General features: G+C 42.9%; 1 protein-coding gene across 2 annotated transcripts in view; it reads left to right on the top strand.

Moving 5' to 3' along the window:
- LOC310934931 (glutamate receptor ionotropic, kainate 2-like) overlaps window positions 1-14347 on the top strand; it is a gene marked incomplete at both ends in the record, with an annotated part of 71361 nt that overhangs the window by 928 nt on the left and 56086 nt on the right. The gene's annotated exons all lie outside the window — the stretch shown is intronic.

Here is a 14347-nt window from a genome sequence, read left to right as displayed (position 1 = left end):
ACAAACAAATAAAGCCCTGTTTCTCTCTTGCAACATCACAAAACCGCGGCCTCTTGTGGTTTCATCTGTTGCTTTAACTCGAACACCTTCTCGCGATGGCTGCGTGCGCTTCTTCTTCTTCTCCTTCTTTATTGTCGCGCTCCGTGGACACGAGCAGGGAACATCTTTGGAGTGACAGCGGATGTCGTCAAGTGCTGACAACACGTCCTTACAATCCCCGATTCTCTCTCCCCCCCAGAGGAGCCCTGTTTAAGAGTCAGCCTGCGTCCGCAACATCCGCCGCTATGGCAACGGGGATGTGCTTTTCTCTCTCTCTGCCTCTCTCTCTCTCTCTCTCTCTCTCTCTCTCTCTCTCTGCTGCATCCTCAACCACCACGCGATGAGCGAGTTCCCGTCTCACACGTTGGCTGACAGACGCATGGCGTCTATTCACAGGGATCCTCTCGGGGGGTTTGGACGGCAACGTCCCTGCATGCTTAATAGTATTTGACTCCAAAGTTTCCAAGCCCGTAAGTAGGCTAATGACTCAAGTCCTGGGAGAGAGAGAGAGAGGAAACGGAAGCGTAATTGATAAAATAGTTTTCCTGTTCTGACACTGTGGAGTATAACACACACACACATACACACACAGAGAGAGAGAGACTACTGTGACATGACGTGACATCTGCAGGGCATCAGCACGGGTTATATCTGTGCGAGATCTGGAGGCTCTTTGACTCGCCTTATTCAGCACCATGGACAGCGACCCGGCTCATTAACAGCATAAACCCTGTGTTTATTTTGAAAAAACGTGCAGAAAGGTGTTTGTTGGAGAAACTTTTGGGTTTTTTGTGCAGTTCCTTGTCAGTTACACGTCCACTTATTGTCATCTTACCGCTGTGTCATTTCCGATAGGAACGTATACTTTTATACAAAGATGCCTTCAAAAAGAGTTTGAAATATTACACATTTAAATATCAACTCTAAAATGTAGCACTTGCACTTGAATCAATCTCGCCCTTCCCTTCCAAATGTGTTGGAGAACCCATATTTTGCCTTCATGTGTCCAGTGTGGGCTATACTATAAAAAACACAGTGATCCAAAATGGCTGCCTCTGTAGAGTTGATATAAATATGAATAGATCATAATGGGGTAATGAAAAAAACAGTTTATACCATCACCTCGAAAAACAACAAAACAAGTATGACATTTTATCCTCAATAACTGATGAATTAAAAATTATTTCCACCTATAGATTTTGAACACTGGTCCTTTGACATTCCTGCACTGCTGCACATAGGAAGTGTGTATGTAAATACCGACAAATACGAAGAAGCGCTGATGAAAAAGTGAATAATGTTGCTCAAAAACCCTGGTTATTTAGCAGTTTGGTGGGATAAACGCTCAAACCCCTGCTCTGCCGCAAATGCGCCCTCAGTTCGGTCTGATAGTATTGCTTGACAGAGCCTGTTTTCAGATGTAGGACTCTTAAATAATAGTAGCTTTAAGTCTTAAATTACTGTCCACAATAGAGAGTGGAATCCCCCAAATAGTGGACGACAAGGTGCTTTAACATCGGTGGAACAAGTGCGCTGAGCTGAAAACAATGTGACGACAGAAATGTGTGTGTGTGTGTATGACAGGGATTTTTCTTTTTCTTTTTTTTTTCCTGTGTAATTTTGACGTATAGTTTTGTCAGCGAGATGAAAGAAAAAGAAAATGCAGAATCGCCTCGAGACACATTTTTCCGGTGCATTTCCTGTCCTGCAGAGGATATGCCCAATCAGCAGATAAAGCCCCAGCTGCTTCTGCAAGAGTCTGGCCATATGAGGAGGTCAGCTCCCCCGTGGCTTTGTCTGCTCCCTCCTACCTCCTAAGTCCCGTTCTGCCCAGACAGGCAGCTCACATTGTACTACCACTGTTCTCCTGTCAGACTGAGACCTTTTACACCAGAGCACAGTCAGCCCTTTTGTATTCACAGCGAGGGTTTCAACATGTAGAGAGCGACAAGTGTCGCGCAGAGAGAGAGAGCGAGAGAGGGGAGGAAAAAGAAAGCGTTCAGGCCACCAGCTGCAAGCGAAGTCGTCGAGCTCATTTGCAGACATCAAGAATTCAATTACAGTGTTTAGTCTTCCTCGTTTATGAATCGCACAGGTAATTCTTTTACTTAGATGCCGGGGGAATGGACCCAGTGCAGCCCTTACACGCTGTAATAAAACATGCTTGAGAGAAGATTCAGGTTTTAGTTCACACGTCGCGTTGAATGAGAGTTTGTAGCTAGAAGGATCTCGTGCAGAAGTTGTCGTTTTTTGTGTGCAATTGTAGGCTGGAGAGAAAGCAGTAAACGTGTCAACTTCACACATATAAAATCAAACCTAACAGCCTTGTTCACATTGTTTTTAGGACAGGCTGTTCTTGCTAAAAAATCTTAAAAAGGAGCTCCTTTTTTCATATGTCCACCGTTCCCCCGTGAACACACGTTCAGTGTAGCGGTGACTCATCGCATCTGCCGTGTCCTCGGAGCTAATTTACTTTAGCAAACATGTCTTATTCATGACGACACATGTCGAGCAGCGGCAGCGACACTGAGGAGGAGGAGGAGGACTGGTGTCCTTCGTGGGTCTGTGTGGCGCTAACATTATCAGCACCATCTTCAGACAAACATTTGGCAGATTCAGCCGTGTCCCCGGGCCGTCGACTGCCTGCTGAAAGCCGTGTTGACTCAGAGATGTTTGTTTGTTCCCCCCGCTTATGTTTATGTTTTCCCAGCTCAGCCCATGTCTGGGAATATTTACGACTAAAACAGAAAGAAAGTCAAGTCGTTTTTTTTTTGTTTTTTTTTTCCTTTTCCCCCAGTCTTCTGGCAAACGACACCATCCCCTCTGGTGGAAGTTTATCTTCTGCAGCTCCAGTAGATATATACATATATATATATATATAATAAAGCCGTCTTTTGCATTTATAATATTTAACACTCCTCTTATCCCCTAAACTGCGGGTGAAATTACAAGCTTGTCAAGAGCAAGCAAAAGGGTTAGAGGGAGCAAATTCAAGAGGAAGTTTGTCGTTAATTTACTTTTTTATTTGCTTTTTCGCCCGAGTTTAGTTTAGGGTTGCGGGGGGGGGGGGGGGGAATAATGGATAACACCCCCATGCCCTGGCCCACTGCCAACATTTAAATCGGCACAAAGCTGCTTAGAAAATATCCACGTGTCACTTGGCCGCACCATGGCTTATAGAAAAAAAACATGAAACTATCTCTTCCTCTCGCGCTGGCAAATGATTTCCTACGGTTTAAAAATATACCCACTGTGGATTTTCAAGAACAAAGGACGGAGATGTGTCGTGCATTAGCATGCGGCGCGGGCACCGGGGGTTTAAGAAGATGGATTTCTAAAAACACATTTACAGTCCTGACTGAGTCTTTGAAGGTCTCGCTGTCACGCTTCACTTACAGAAAGGCTCAATGTTGATTAATTAAGGGGGCGCAGATTTTGTTGGCATTTTTTTGAAATGGGAAAATATCTGTGAGGTATGAAATGAGTTTACTTTTATAAATATATATATGTGTTCACCGGGCTACATTTGAAAAGAAGGCTCTAGATCAGGGGTGTCAAACTCATCGGCATAATGGTTACCATCAAAGTGCCAGATGTAACTGTCATAGAGAATAAATGGAACTAAATGTAACAAGATATAATGTCAAATAAAGGTAACTACTCCGTAAGGTAGTTGCTAAATAACCATGTGCATTTATTACTTATTCAAGTTACAAATATGATGCATTTTAGATGTAACCCGGTCCGCCATGGTGATGACGTCACTTTGCGGGTAACGCAATCGCCATGCATTGTGGGTAATGTAGTTTATGGCATAGACCTATTTTAACACAGATTTTCAAGACCGATTAATCACTTGCGGTAAGGGCTGGGCGATATATCGAAAATGTATCGTTATCGAAATTCACGACGATAATCGACTTCATTTTGCCGTTATCGATACATGCGATAATTCAAAAGAGAAGATAAAAAGAAACCAAAAAAAAGTTGTTTTTGGCTGTGTGTGCATGTTCATGTCAATTATGCAAATTAGGCGATGACATCATTGAGCAACTTCAAACTTATCGTTCATTTGTCGTTATCGAGGTGAGCTGCTCAATATATCGTGATATTGTTTTGACGCCGTATCGCCCAGCCCTAACTTGCGGGGCCACATAAAATGACGTGGCGGGCCACATCTGGGCCCCGGGCCTTCTGTTTGACACGTGTGCTGCAGATGATTGACTTTGTTTGTCAGTTCTCGCACGACTTCCTCTCTCTCTCTCTCGGTTCTTTTTTCCTAAATTTCTCCCACTCTGGGTTTCATTTATTCACAGCGTATCACCTCTTGTCATTGTCACTCAGGGGTTTCCCTGGGCATCAGAAGGGGTTAGAGGTTACATGTGCAATTGTTCTTTGAAAGCGTCCCCTGAGAAGAGCATCTGCAGCATGTCTCGCTGCCTGGTTGTCTGGCTCTGAGTCTGACTGAAGGTCAGAGCTGAAGATTTTTTTCTTCTTCTTCTTCTTTTTCTTCTTCTTTGCATCTTTTAACCACAGCCAACCCGCCTCACGATTCCACCAAGGGAGACGGAGGGAAAAAATCTGAAGTCACACACACACACACACAGAGAGAGAGAGAGAGAGAGAGGTGTAAGAAAAACAAGAGTGTTTGTCAAATGAGATCGAGGGAGTGAAGTGTGAGCGAGAAGAAAACAAAAAATCAGCGAGTGTTGAGGCCCGCAGCTACGGAGAGTAAAGATAGATTAGTTTGCCTCGGAGCCGTCCGCTCTCTCAACCCACTCTCAGCTGTGCTCTTTTTTATTACCGTTTTTTTGCGATGGCTTCTGTGAAGAGAGCGGCGCGAACGGACAGTCAAGTGTTGTTGTGGAAATGCAGTGGGAGTCGTGCACCGCGGCGCCGAGTAAATGTCAGCGGGCGAGCCATTAGCCAGTTGAAAAATTTGACTGAGACGACACAGATATCTGTGAAATCACCTGCTTGGAGGGAATCAAAATGCTAAAAACACTGACCGCACAAAAAAATATCATCCAAATGTGTGGGGGTTTTTTTACCCTTTAATGAATTTGTCTTTTACGTCTCATTACATATTTTGGCCGTCTCCACGTTCCTGTAAGACTGTAAGATGGTTGCGAATCAATGAAAATCAATGTGTTTGTATAGCAGGAAGAGGAATTGTGAGGAAACTGGCAGTGCGGCGAGTTATCGGTGCCAAGTGCCAGATGCCATTTTCTGTGTGAGTCTATCCCAGGTTTGAGAACGCAAACATATATATACATATATAGTGTATATATATTATATATACACTGTATTAGGTGAGAAGAATACGAGGGAGTGGATTATTAATGTTGCTGACTAATTCATGACAAATGCAGGCTGCAGCCACTTTGTGATCATAGCTCCTGTGTGTTGTTGTTTTTTTTGTCGCTTTTGTGAAGTCACTCTGTTGCACTTATCACTTTGATAAGTGGCCTTGCTTTAGGTAGTTTGAAAAATCGACCTTCCACTTGCTGCAGTGTGGCTCTGTGTTATATAGTGTGTGTGTGTGTGTGTGGGAGGGAGAGAGACACGTGACGGCCTTTTAACTACGTAGGAGCTCAATAGCGGCAGTCAACTATTAAGCGACGGCTCCGAGGCAAACAAACCAAGTAAAACCAGTGGTTTTATTAAGTAAGCCAGTGCTGATTGGCAGCCGCAGTTAGATGCTTCGTGTGTGTGTGTGTGTGTGTGTGTGTGTGTGTGTGGAAACATCACAAGGTCACCGTTGTTGCTGAAGTGTTTGCATGTAAATATGCAATCACAGTATGATCTGTAGGTGTTTTGTCTGTGAATTAGCTGAAATCAGATCATCAGGCTGACACTTGGAGGATTGTGTTGAGTAAGAAAAGCAGGAAGCGGATCACAGACTCCATTTAACCCTTAGAACTCTAAGAATGTACAATATAGAGTGGCTTATATCCTTTTTTTTTCCAGCACTATATAAACGCACCTGTGCAAAAAGTACTCAAAATGTTTAAAATTGGATTGAATTTGCGAAATATGTGAAATCTGGAAATACGTCACCGTTCAAAGTTCACGTTTCGCTCGTTTTTACGAACGAAAAAATAAAAGAAAAACGCTCTATTTTGTGACTTCTGCACAATTGCTGCTACTAAGAATGCAATTTAAAATGAATCACAACTTTGACTCAGCAACGCATACGTTTTTTTAAGTTTTAATTTAGTTTTAAAGCCTGAATTGGTGACCTATAAACACACAAGCCACACAGTAATTTACCATGGGTGCACCTGAGCACTAAGGGGTAATTTCATATACACGAATTGCAAGAAAACGCACAAAAAAACAGCAGTCGGAGACACGTGAAGCTCTGAAACACAGTAAAAATACACAGATAAGGGAGCTGCTACAGCACAATACATAGGAGATGCAAAATTCATGTACCTGTTTCCACAGCACAAAGAGAAGAGAAAATGTCGGCGACACACCCTTATACACAGAGAGGCACGCACAAAAACTGCCAGTACCACTGAAAACAGTCTGGCAGGTAAAATAACGGACAGAAAAATAAATTTTAATACATTTTACTTAGTATTTGATAGTTTTTTCCATTGCTGTGACTTGGATCTGATATTTTCAGGGTTGGGTAAACACAGAAATCTGAATTCCTGTTTAAAGTCAGATTTATGTCCCTTCGGTTATCTGCCAGATCTACACGGTAAAATGAGCAAGAATGTTCATATAAGATTCAATTTTCACCTGTATGTGTGTGTGTGAGCAAAATCCCACCCACCAATTCGCTGTGATCGCTTCTCTTTGTGATCAATAATGGTACAATCTTATCTTCCATTATCCACCCCACTGTAAATATCAAGTGATCTCACAAACCCTGGCGTTCTCTGTGGTTGATGACTCACATAAAAAGGTATTTGTGGGCAGTTATCTGATCTGCACCGAGTCAGATTTGAATAACCGCAACGCCAGTAATCTGGGACGTCGTCTCACCGCCGCGAACTCGCTCGACGTGTGTCCTCCAGCACAGAAGGCTGAGGTTTTCGTCATGTGGATGCTGAGCACACATGGACCCCGAGAAAAACATTCCTTCAGGGCACATAAATGAAAGCAATCGACGTCCAAACTAACACAGGATTCAGGAGTCCATCGATCAAAGAAAGCCCCCCCGGCTGTGTTTGGATTTGATGTGAGGCACCGATCGGGTTAGGATGCAGCGATTCACCTGCGTATCAGCCTGGCTGAATAGGAAAGTAAGAGGAGGAGGGAAGCGGCTGGCTGAAGATGACAGTCGGATGTACATTTCTGTGTCTGAATCGAGGACACGTGGGGAAACGGGCTCAGGGGGAGGGTGTTTTTGAGGCAATTTTGCTTAAAAATCATGTTCTTTGAATCAGCGTGGCACTCTGATTATCCTCGAATCACCGGGGCAATGCAGAAACACGCGATGTCAGATTTCATTTTCTGTCCCTTTGCCTTCACTGTTCTCTAATCTCTAATGGGAGGTGCAAAAGGGAAAGTGAGAATTCAGCGTTTAGAGGGAAAATGAGTCGCGTTAGAGGAGGAAAATTAGAAATTAAAAGTCATTTTAAAGAGTTACCGCTTCGAACTATGTCGCCCGTTCATTTACGCTCATAATGAAAAGCACAACCAAAGCGTTGCAGTGGACTGAAAAAAAGACTTGGATTGATTTTCCCGCCGTCTCGCACAATCCGTTTTAAGGAGTTTTGAGGAGGCATAATGAAGCTAATCGCTTCTGTTTCCTCCGCGCGCACACACGCGGACGATGAGCTATGCCCACGCCCGCGGCCGCTGCTCTCTCTAAACATGACGAAAGACTGTGAGTTTCCCCACTCAACAGGGTGTGAATGAATGTGAGGAATGGTGAAATAAGCAAGACGCCTGCAGGTCAGGGGGAAAGATTAGAGCAGGTCTCCTGACGACAATTTCACCTCTTAAGTCTTTTTTTTAAAATGAATATACATTCTCCTGTTATTTACTTTTTCACTTATATTCTTAATTATAACTTATTCCATCACCAAAAACATGTTGTGTGATATTGCAACCATAGACCATTTACTCTATGAAAAATGATTTAGTCTGGTTGTTAGTCCTTCGGTTGTAAACTTAAAGGTGCCATATGTAAGAATGTGGCCAAAAACGGTTACTACATTCAAATTCAAAATACCGAGGTCTTTTAGGTTTGGCTTTCAGACGTAACTGGCAACCCGTGGATGCTCGGCAGCTGAGGCTCTACTGACTGCAATGATCGGTAGACGGCGGTAGGTGGCGCCACATGCCAAAAACATGATTTCAAAACATAAACATGATTTGCAGTCAGCAAAAGATTTTTTTCAATGCGAATATTTTGGCTGTACTGTTGTTGTTGGTGAGTTGTGAGTGGCGTCCATTTTGGCAATTTGCGAATCTATGCACATTCCTACAAATCTATGCAGGATCAATGTTAGCAAAGTTGTCGAAAGGTTTCGCAGATTCAAAACAGCGTGAGCATGGCAACCCTTGACGAAATTCGTCCATTTGCCACATTCCAGGAAGTGCCCTATAGCTTGGGCATAGATTGAGTTCCACCTAATTTCTCCGAAACTTGGCAGGAAGACCATGGCCTCAATTCAACAGGAAGTAGGCCTTTTTTAATTTTGGTGGCCATTTTGGCGATTTGCACCCTAAAACAAAAAACGTTGTCGACGTTTCCCCCCCACTTTTTGTTCTCTAGGCTGGCCCCCTATTGACCATACTAGACATTTGACACCCCTGATTTAAAGTGTCCAATTTACATCAATTTATCCCCATATTGCATGTTTTTAGACTGTGGGAGGAAGCCGGAGCACAAATGTTGTTTTCCGACCAGGTCACAAACCCGGGTCTTCCTGCTCCATAGACTTCATTTCAAATGGAATTCTTGTTGGAACCAGTGGAGTCCGCCGTCGTCGTCGCCGCCCTGGTGGCTATTTAATACACTGTCACTTCCCGATCGAACTCACCCTCCACTTAACAGGAAGCCCGTGTCGTTCCGCGGCCCGTTTTAATACGCAGTCAGATCGTGATGCATCCATTATCTCTCGTTAGTGTCGCGATGCTGCAGGACATTTTCCTCGCCTCTCTTTCATAACTGTTGGGTCGATCGAGCGAGAATAATGTACCCGTGTACCACGTACACACACACCTTTGGAGCACAAGTTTTGAGCGTATTGACTCTGTACCTGTGGCTCTGATGATGTGCTAGTTTGTGTACAGCTGCCGCTAATGGGAGGCTGATGAACCCAAAGCAGAAGCTGACATTTTCTTGCCCTGAGGGTGAGGGAGGGAGGGGGGAGGATGCAGGTGTCTGTTCAGGTCTAATGGGCCATCCATTCAGACGTTTAATTGAGTGTCTTTTATCTGCCTCCAGTGACCTCTTTTATTCTCCATTTCTCCCTCTCTTCGTTTCCCTCACTCATTTATTTTTTTTTTTAACGCCCCGCCTCCTCCTCCTCCTCTCTCCTTCCTCCCTCCTCCTCTCTTTTTTTCCTGTCAGCACACCCATCTGCTGTCTGTGTGTAATACTAACAGCTCACGGACGCCGTGCCCATCACCTGTTGTTTTCTAAACACATCTGAGGGGCCGCGAGGAAACAGCGTGGCAGCGCGGCGTCCACTCTCGGCATTTCAAAATCAATACGGAATCCAGAAAATGGAATTTTCTGCCCATTTTCTCTCCCCACCTCCTCCCTCCCACTCCTATTTCTTCCCCCGTTGTCCTCTGCAGCGTCCTTGTCTCCCTTTGGCTCCCATCTTGTCTCCTGCACTCTCTCACTGTCATCCAGCCTGTCTTCCCCTTGTCCCCCCCCCCCCCCCCCCCATCGTCTCCGGCGTCCTTGCACGTACAATTTCACCATCTGACATACATAATAAAAGTGCTTTTATCGCCGTGACTTACTTCACAGTGTACGTAACATGTAACAGGACACGATAGGCGCCTGTTTTTTTTTATTGTCGTTTATCAGGGGAATTAAAACCTCTGTGTCCTCTGTAGCTGAGTGTTTAATGCCTTAAAAAAATGACTCGGCTAATTATTGTGATTAAACTGTCGTGTGTCACAACATGATTGTCCTATCCAATATTCATATTTTTAACACATTTAAATCAGGGTTTATCAGCTTCCTCTTTGCAAGAATCTCTAAATTCAGGGAGATTAAGACGATTACCTCAGTCTAGTAAAATATCTCAGTCCGTCTCGTTTTCTTTTTTTTTTGTTACCCCAGCTGTGAGCTTTAAAGAGCCGCCTCCTGAATTAATTCTTGACCTTTCGCGTCTGACAGGAGATAACATCTGCCCTTTGACAAGAAAGAAAGACTAATTTTACAGCCATTTTGTCCAAAATGACAATAGAGGAGTGTGTAATACAGGGCCATTTAGACGAGAACAGTGTGAATTAGGACGAGAGCAGAGAGGCGAGTAAAGGCTGACGACTCAGTGTCCTGTAATTTGCTGTGACCTAATTGCAAACCGTGTAAATTACACATCTTTAATTTAGCTTTTCGCCAAGGTCACGCGCATACGATATAGTAGAGTAGACCTTTTCTATAAGAACTTGAAGTTTAGTTTTTATGAGCCCTGTGTGTTGTCATTTAGAAGGAGCAAAGAAATCGGATAAATATCACATTTAAAATCCCAATTACTTTAGTAACGGATAAACCCTTAAACACCTAAGCTTCAAAATGTCTGCCTGAACTTTTAGACTTATTTGACCCATTAAAGGGGCCAAAAAAATTTATTTTTAGGAATTTTTTATTTTTGCGCATTTTACCAGTATAACTTTCAATATCTGGCAGTTATTTACAATTTATTGCATGCCAAAATAGTGCATTAACAATTTAAAATGAAGAATAACACAGTAGTCGTACACAAACACCATATTTTGAATGTTAAATTTGAAATATGCACACTTTATGCAACATTTAGAGTAACACGTTTACAGTACAGTTTTTTCAACTCTGGTCTAATCTGGTGACAAAGCTAATTTGCCAACTTCCTGCAACAGCGTGAGTAAAGTTACCGTAATAACCACACGTGCACAATGGAACTTCCGCCTAGCAACCGTGGCTGCTGGTACTCTGGGCTTACTTATATAGCGGTACAACTTTTAAAACTTTGCGGACAAGGACGTGTAAAACTCAGATGTCCTTGTCCCGCCGTACCCTCACCATCCAATCGATTCGCACAGACACATCCAGCGGAAACCTATGAAAGTTTATCGTACTATTGTACCGAGACGAATTTGTACAAAGGGGTACACAACAATGTAGGGCTGACTTTCTGACTTTTTGATACGATAACAGTCTCTCTTGTAATCCGAAATCCGCTCGTTTTTACGAATAAAATTGACTCTACGACTTAGCACTTCGCTAACGTCTCCGGAAAATCACAACGACAACACGACCTACCGGAAGCAGCCCAGCGTACCAGCAGCCACGGTTGCTAGGCGGAAGTTCCATTGTGCACGTAGCCTGCTGCAGTAATGTGCATTATCTTGCAGTAGGTCCCTTTAATCTGCCCATGATGATACGTTATATGTTACATGTTATTTGGTGTTGTCTATTTGTGTATGTGTTTGAATGTGTGGATCTTCCCGGCTGCAAATCAATTTTCCCTGTTGGGACAAATAAAGACACTTTGACACTTTGACTTTGACTTTTGTGTCGTCTGCGATTTTAAACGGTTAAAATCGATGATTTGTCGCAGCCTGATAATTTTTTTTGTTGTTCTGCTCTCACCTTCTTTTCACATCACATGGTTCCATGCCTAAAGTGTAAATATTCAGAGATGGCACGGCAGAGTGAGAGAGTCTTAGCAACCCAGTTTTTGGCAAGCAAGATGAGAGACAGTTTGGAAATCCCACTGCTTAACTTATCAGAGAGTTTGTTTTAAGACTTGAAGATTACTGTTCAACGGGTTCTCATCTATATTTATTTTGGTGAGGGAGAACAGCCTGAGGGCACCCAGTCAATCACACCCAGTCAATCCTGCTTCACACTTCTCTCCTGCACCAGCAGCATTAAAGGTTAAACAGTTTGCGGGGTTTTTTTTTTTTATCGCAAAGAGGAAGACTCGCGCGCATGTACAGGCCCAGTTATGATGCTGGACTTCCGTCTCTTCAGAGCCGTGCGGTGGATAATTAGCATCTCTCACAAGTGCTTAGGCTTGATTAAAACTCGGTTTGCAGTGAGCAGCGCTGTGAGGTCGCCATCTGTCACCTGCTGAGGCCACGACGAGATGTGCTCTATAGTCACAGGGATTGAGGACCATGATTGTGTGTGTGTGTGTGTGTGTGTGTGTGTGTGTGTGTGTGTGTGTGTGTGTGTGTGTGTGTGTGTGTGTGTGTGTGTGTGTGTGTGTGTGTGTGTGTGTGTGTGTGTGTGTGTGTGTGTGTGTGTGTGTGTGTGGCACTTTGATAAAGGCAAGAAAATATGGGCATAGAAAGAGAAATTGCAGAGATGTGTGAGGCATAAAGCATTAGGAGGCATTCTCTTCAGTAAGCGGTCGTTCAGCTCACTCCCAATGCCTTGGATATCGGAGCTAAATCATCTATTTTCTGTGCTGGCAGGAAAAAAAAATATCGATTTTTTTTTTTACCACAGGCCCATAAATCATGTATAAAATGTGTATCATCCTTAACATCCAAACATGATATATGCACATTAGCATATGCAAATTAGCATGTTTTCCCCTAATTTTAATAAATCACATACCTTCGTCTCAAACTTGCGGCCCTCCGCTCGATTTCCTGTGGCCCCACTACTTAATATGAAGTCAAAATTAGTTATTTTAAGACAAAGATTCATTTTATATCATATATATACACCATATTTTTGAGTTCCATATCACTGCAGAAGAATCGTTGTCGTTTAGAAATGAGATCATATATAGTTGTGTATCCAGATCGCAATTTTTTTTAAACAATTTATCGTGCAGCACTACGCCCCCACCTTTACTGAAGAGTAGCTTTTCCCCACTTTTTCACTTGACCTCCTGACCAGACTCAATGCTCAGTGACCCCCAGGTCATTTGAGTCTAGAGCTGCAACTAACGATTGTTTTCGTAAGCGTTTATTCTGTCGATTTTTTTCTGGATGAATCGATTGGTCCATAAAACGTCCGCAAACGTCAAAAAAAACGTTGATCGGTGTTTGTCAAACTTGGATATGACGATGTTCTCGAAACGTCTTGTTTTGTCCACAAACAGAAATGACTCAGTTTTAATGATTTCTTTGTTATGTGGAGCAAAGAAACAAAGAAAATATTCACATTTAAGAAGCTAAAACGATCAGAAATCTCATTTTAATCATGGAAAAAGCTTCAAACCGATTATCAAAATAGTTGACGATTAATTTAGTAATCGTTTAATAATCGATTATTTGTTTCAGCTCTCTTTTAAATGTTCAGTATTACCCATCACACCGTTGAATATCATCCTCACTATTCTCATCTTTTCTAACTGACAGTTAAAGTAAAAAAAAAAAGGTGTTTTCAAAGTGACCCTCTGAGAACCAACATAAAGACAATTGAAAACTCTTTGCTTGCAAACCTGGAAGGGGGGAGATTTATCGAAGCTCGCCAGCTCCTGCAAAGGCATCGCTCAGCAGCGGCTGAAGAAGAGCTGCACACACGTTTGCCGCCTTCTCTGTTATATTACAGCCACTATAATAGCTCTCTTCTGCTGATTTGTGCACATCGGGGAAGCTTCAATAAATGCGTCTCGCAAGAAGCGAGGAGCTTATATACGTTTGTTTATGCCGCTGCTTTGTACCTTTGAGGAAGTCGTTGACGGTGTGATCGTCAAATGTGCTGCATGTTTTTTTTTACACAAAATAAAATGCTAAATGTTTGTTTTATGGTTTGGGTCGCTGTCTGTGTTTCTTATAAAGCAAAGAGATGATGGATCCGACCGAGCAAAAAATAGCTGAGCGAATATCCGTCGGCTGCAGCCCCTAATAGAATTATTTGTGTTCTATGAATTATTGATTGATCAATTTCAGGTAGTGAAATCCTCTGTGTACATATCATTTTAGAGGGTTTGTGTGTGTGTGGACCTGTCTTTGTGAGGACAGTTTGACCTTGTCAGGACATTTTGGCTGTTTTTTTGAGGGTTAAGACCTGGTTTTAGGGTTAGGTTTAGGCGTGTTGTGATAGTTAAGGTGTTAGGGAATGCATTAGAGCTGCAAATAACGAATTATTTTCGTAATTGATTAATCTGTCGATTATTTTCTCGATTAATCGATTAATCGTTTGGTCCATAAAATGTCA

This window comes from Microchirus variegatus, assembly GCF_963457635.1.
Source record: "Microchirus variegatus genome assembly, chromosome: 12".
NCBI classification, from domain to species: Eukaryota; Metazoa; Chordata; class Actinopteri; order Pleuronectiformes; family Soleidae; genus Microchirus; species Microchirus variegatus.
Note: the sequence above shows the minus strand (reverse complement) of the source record. Positions and strands in the feature narration are given on the sequence as shown.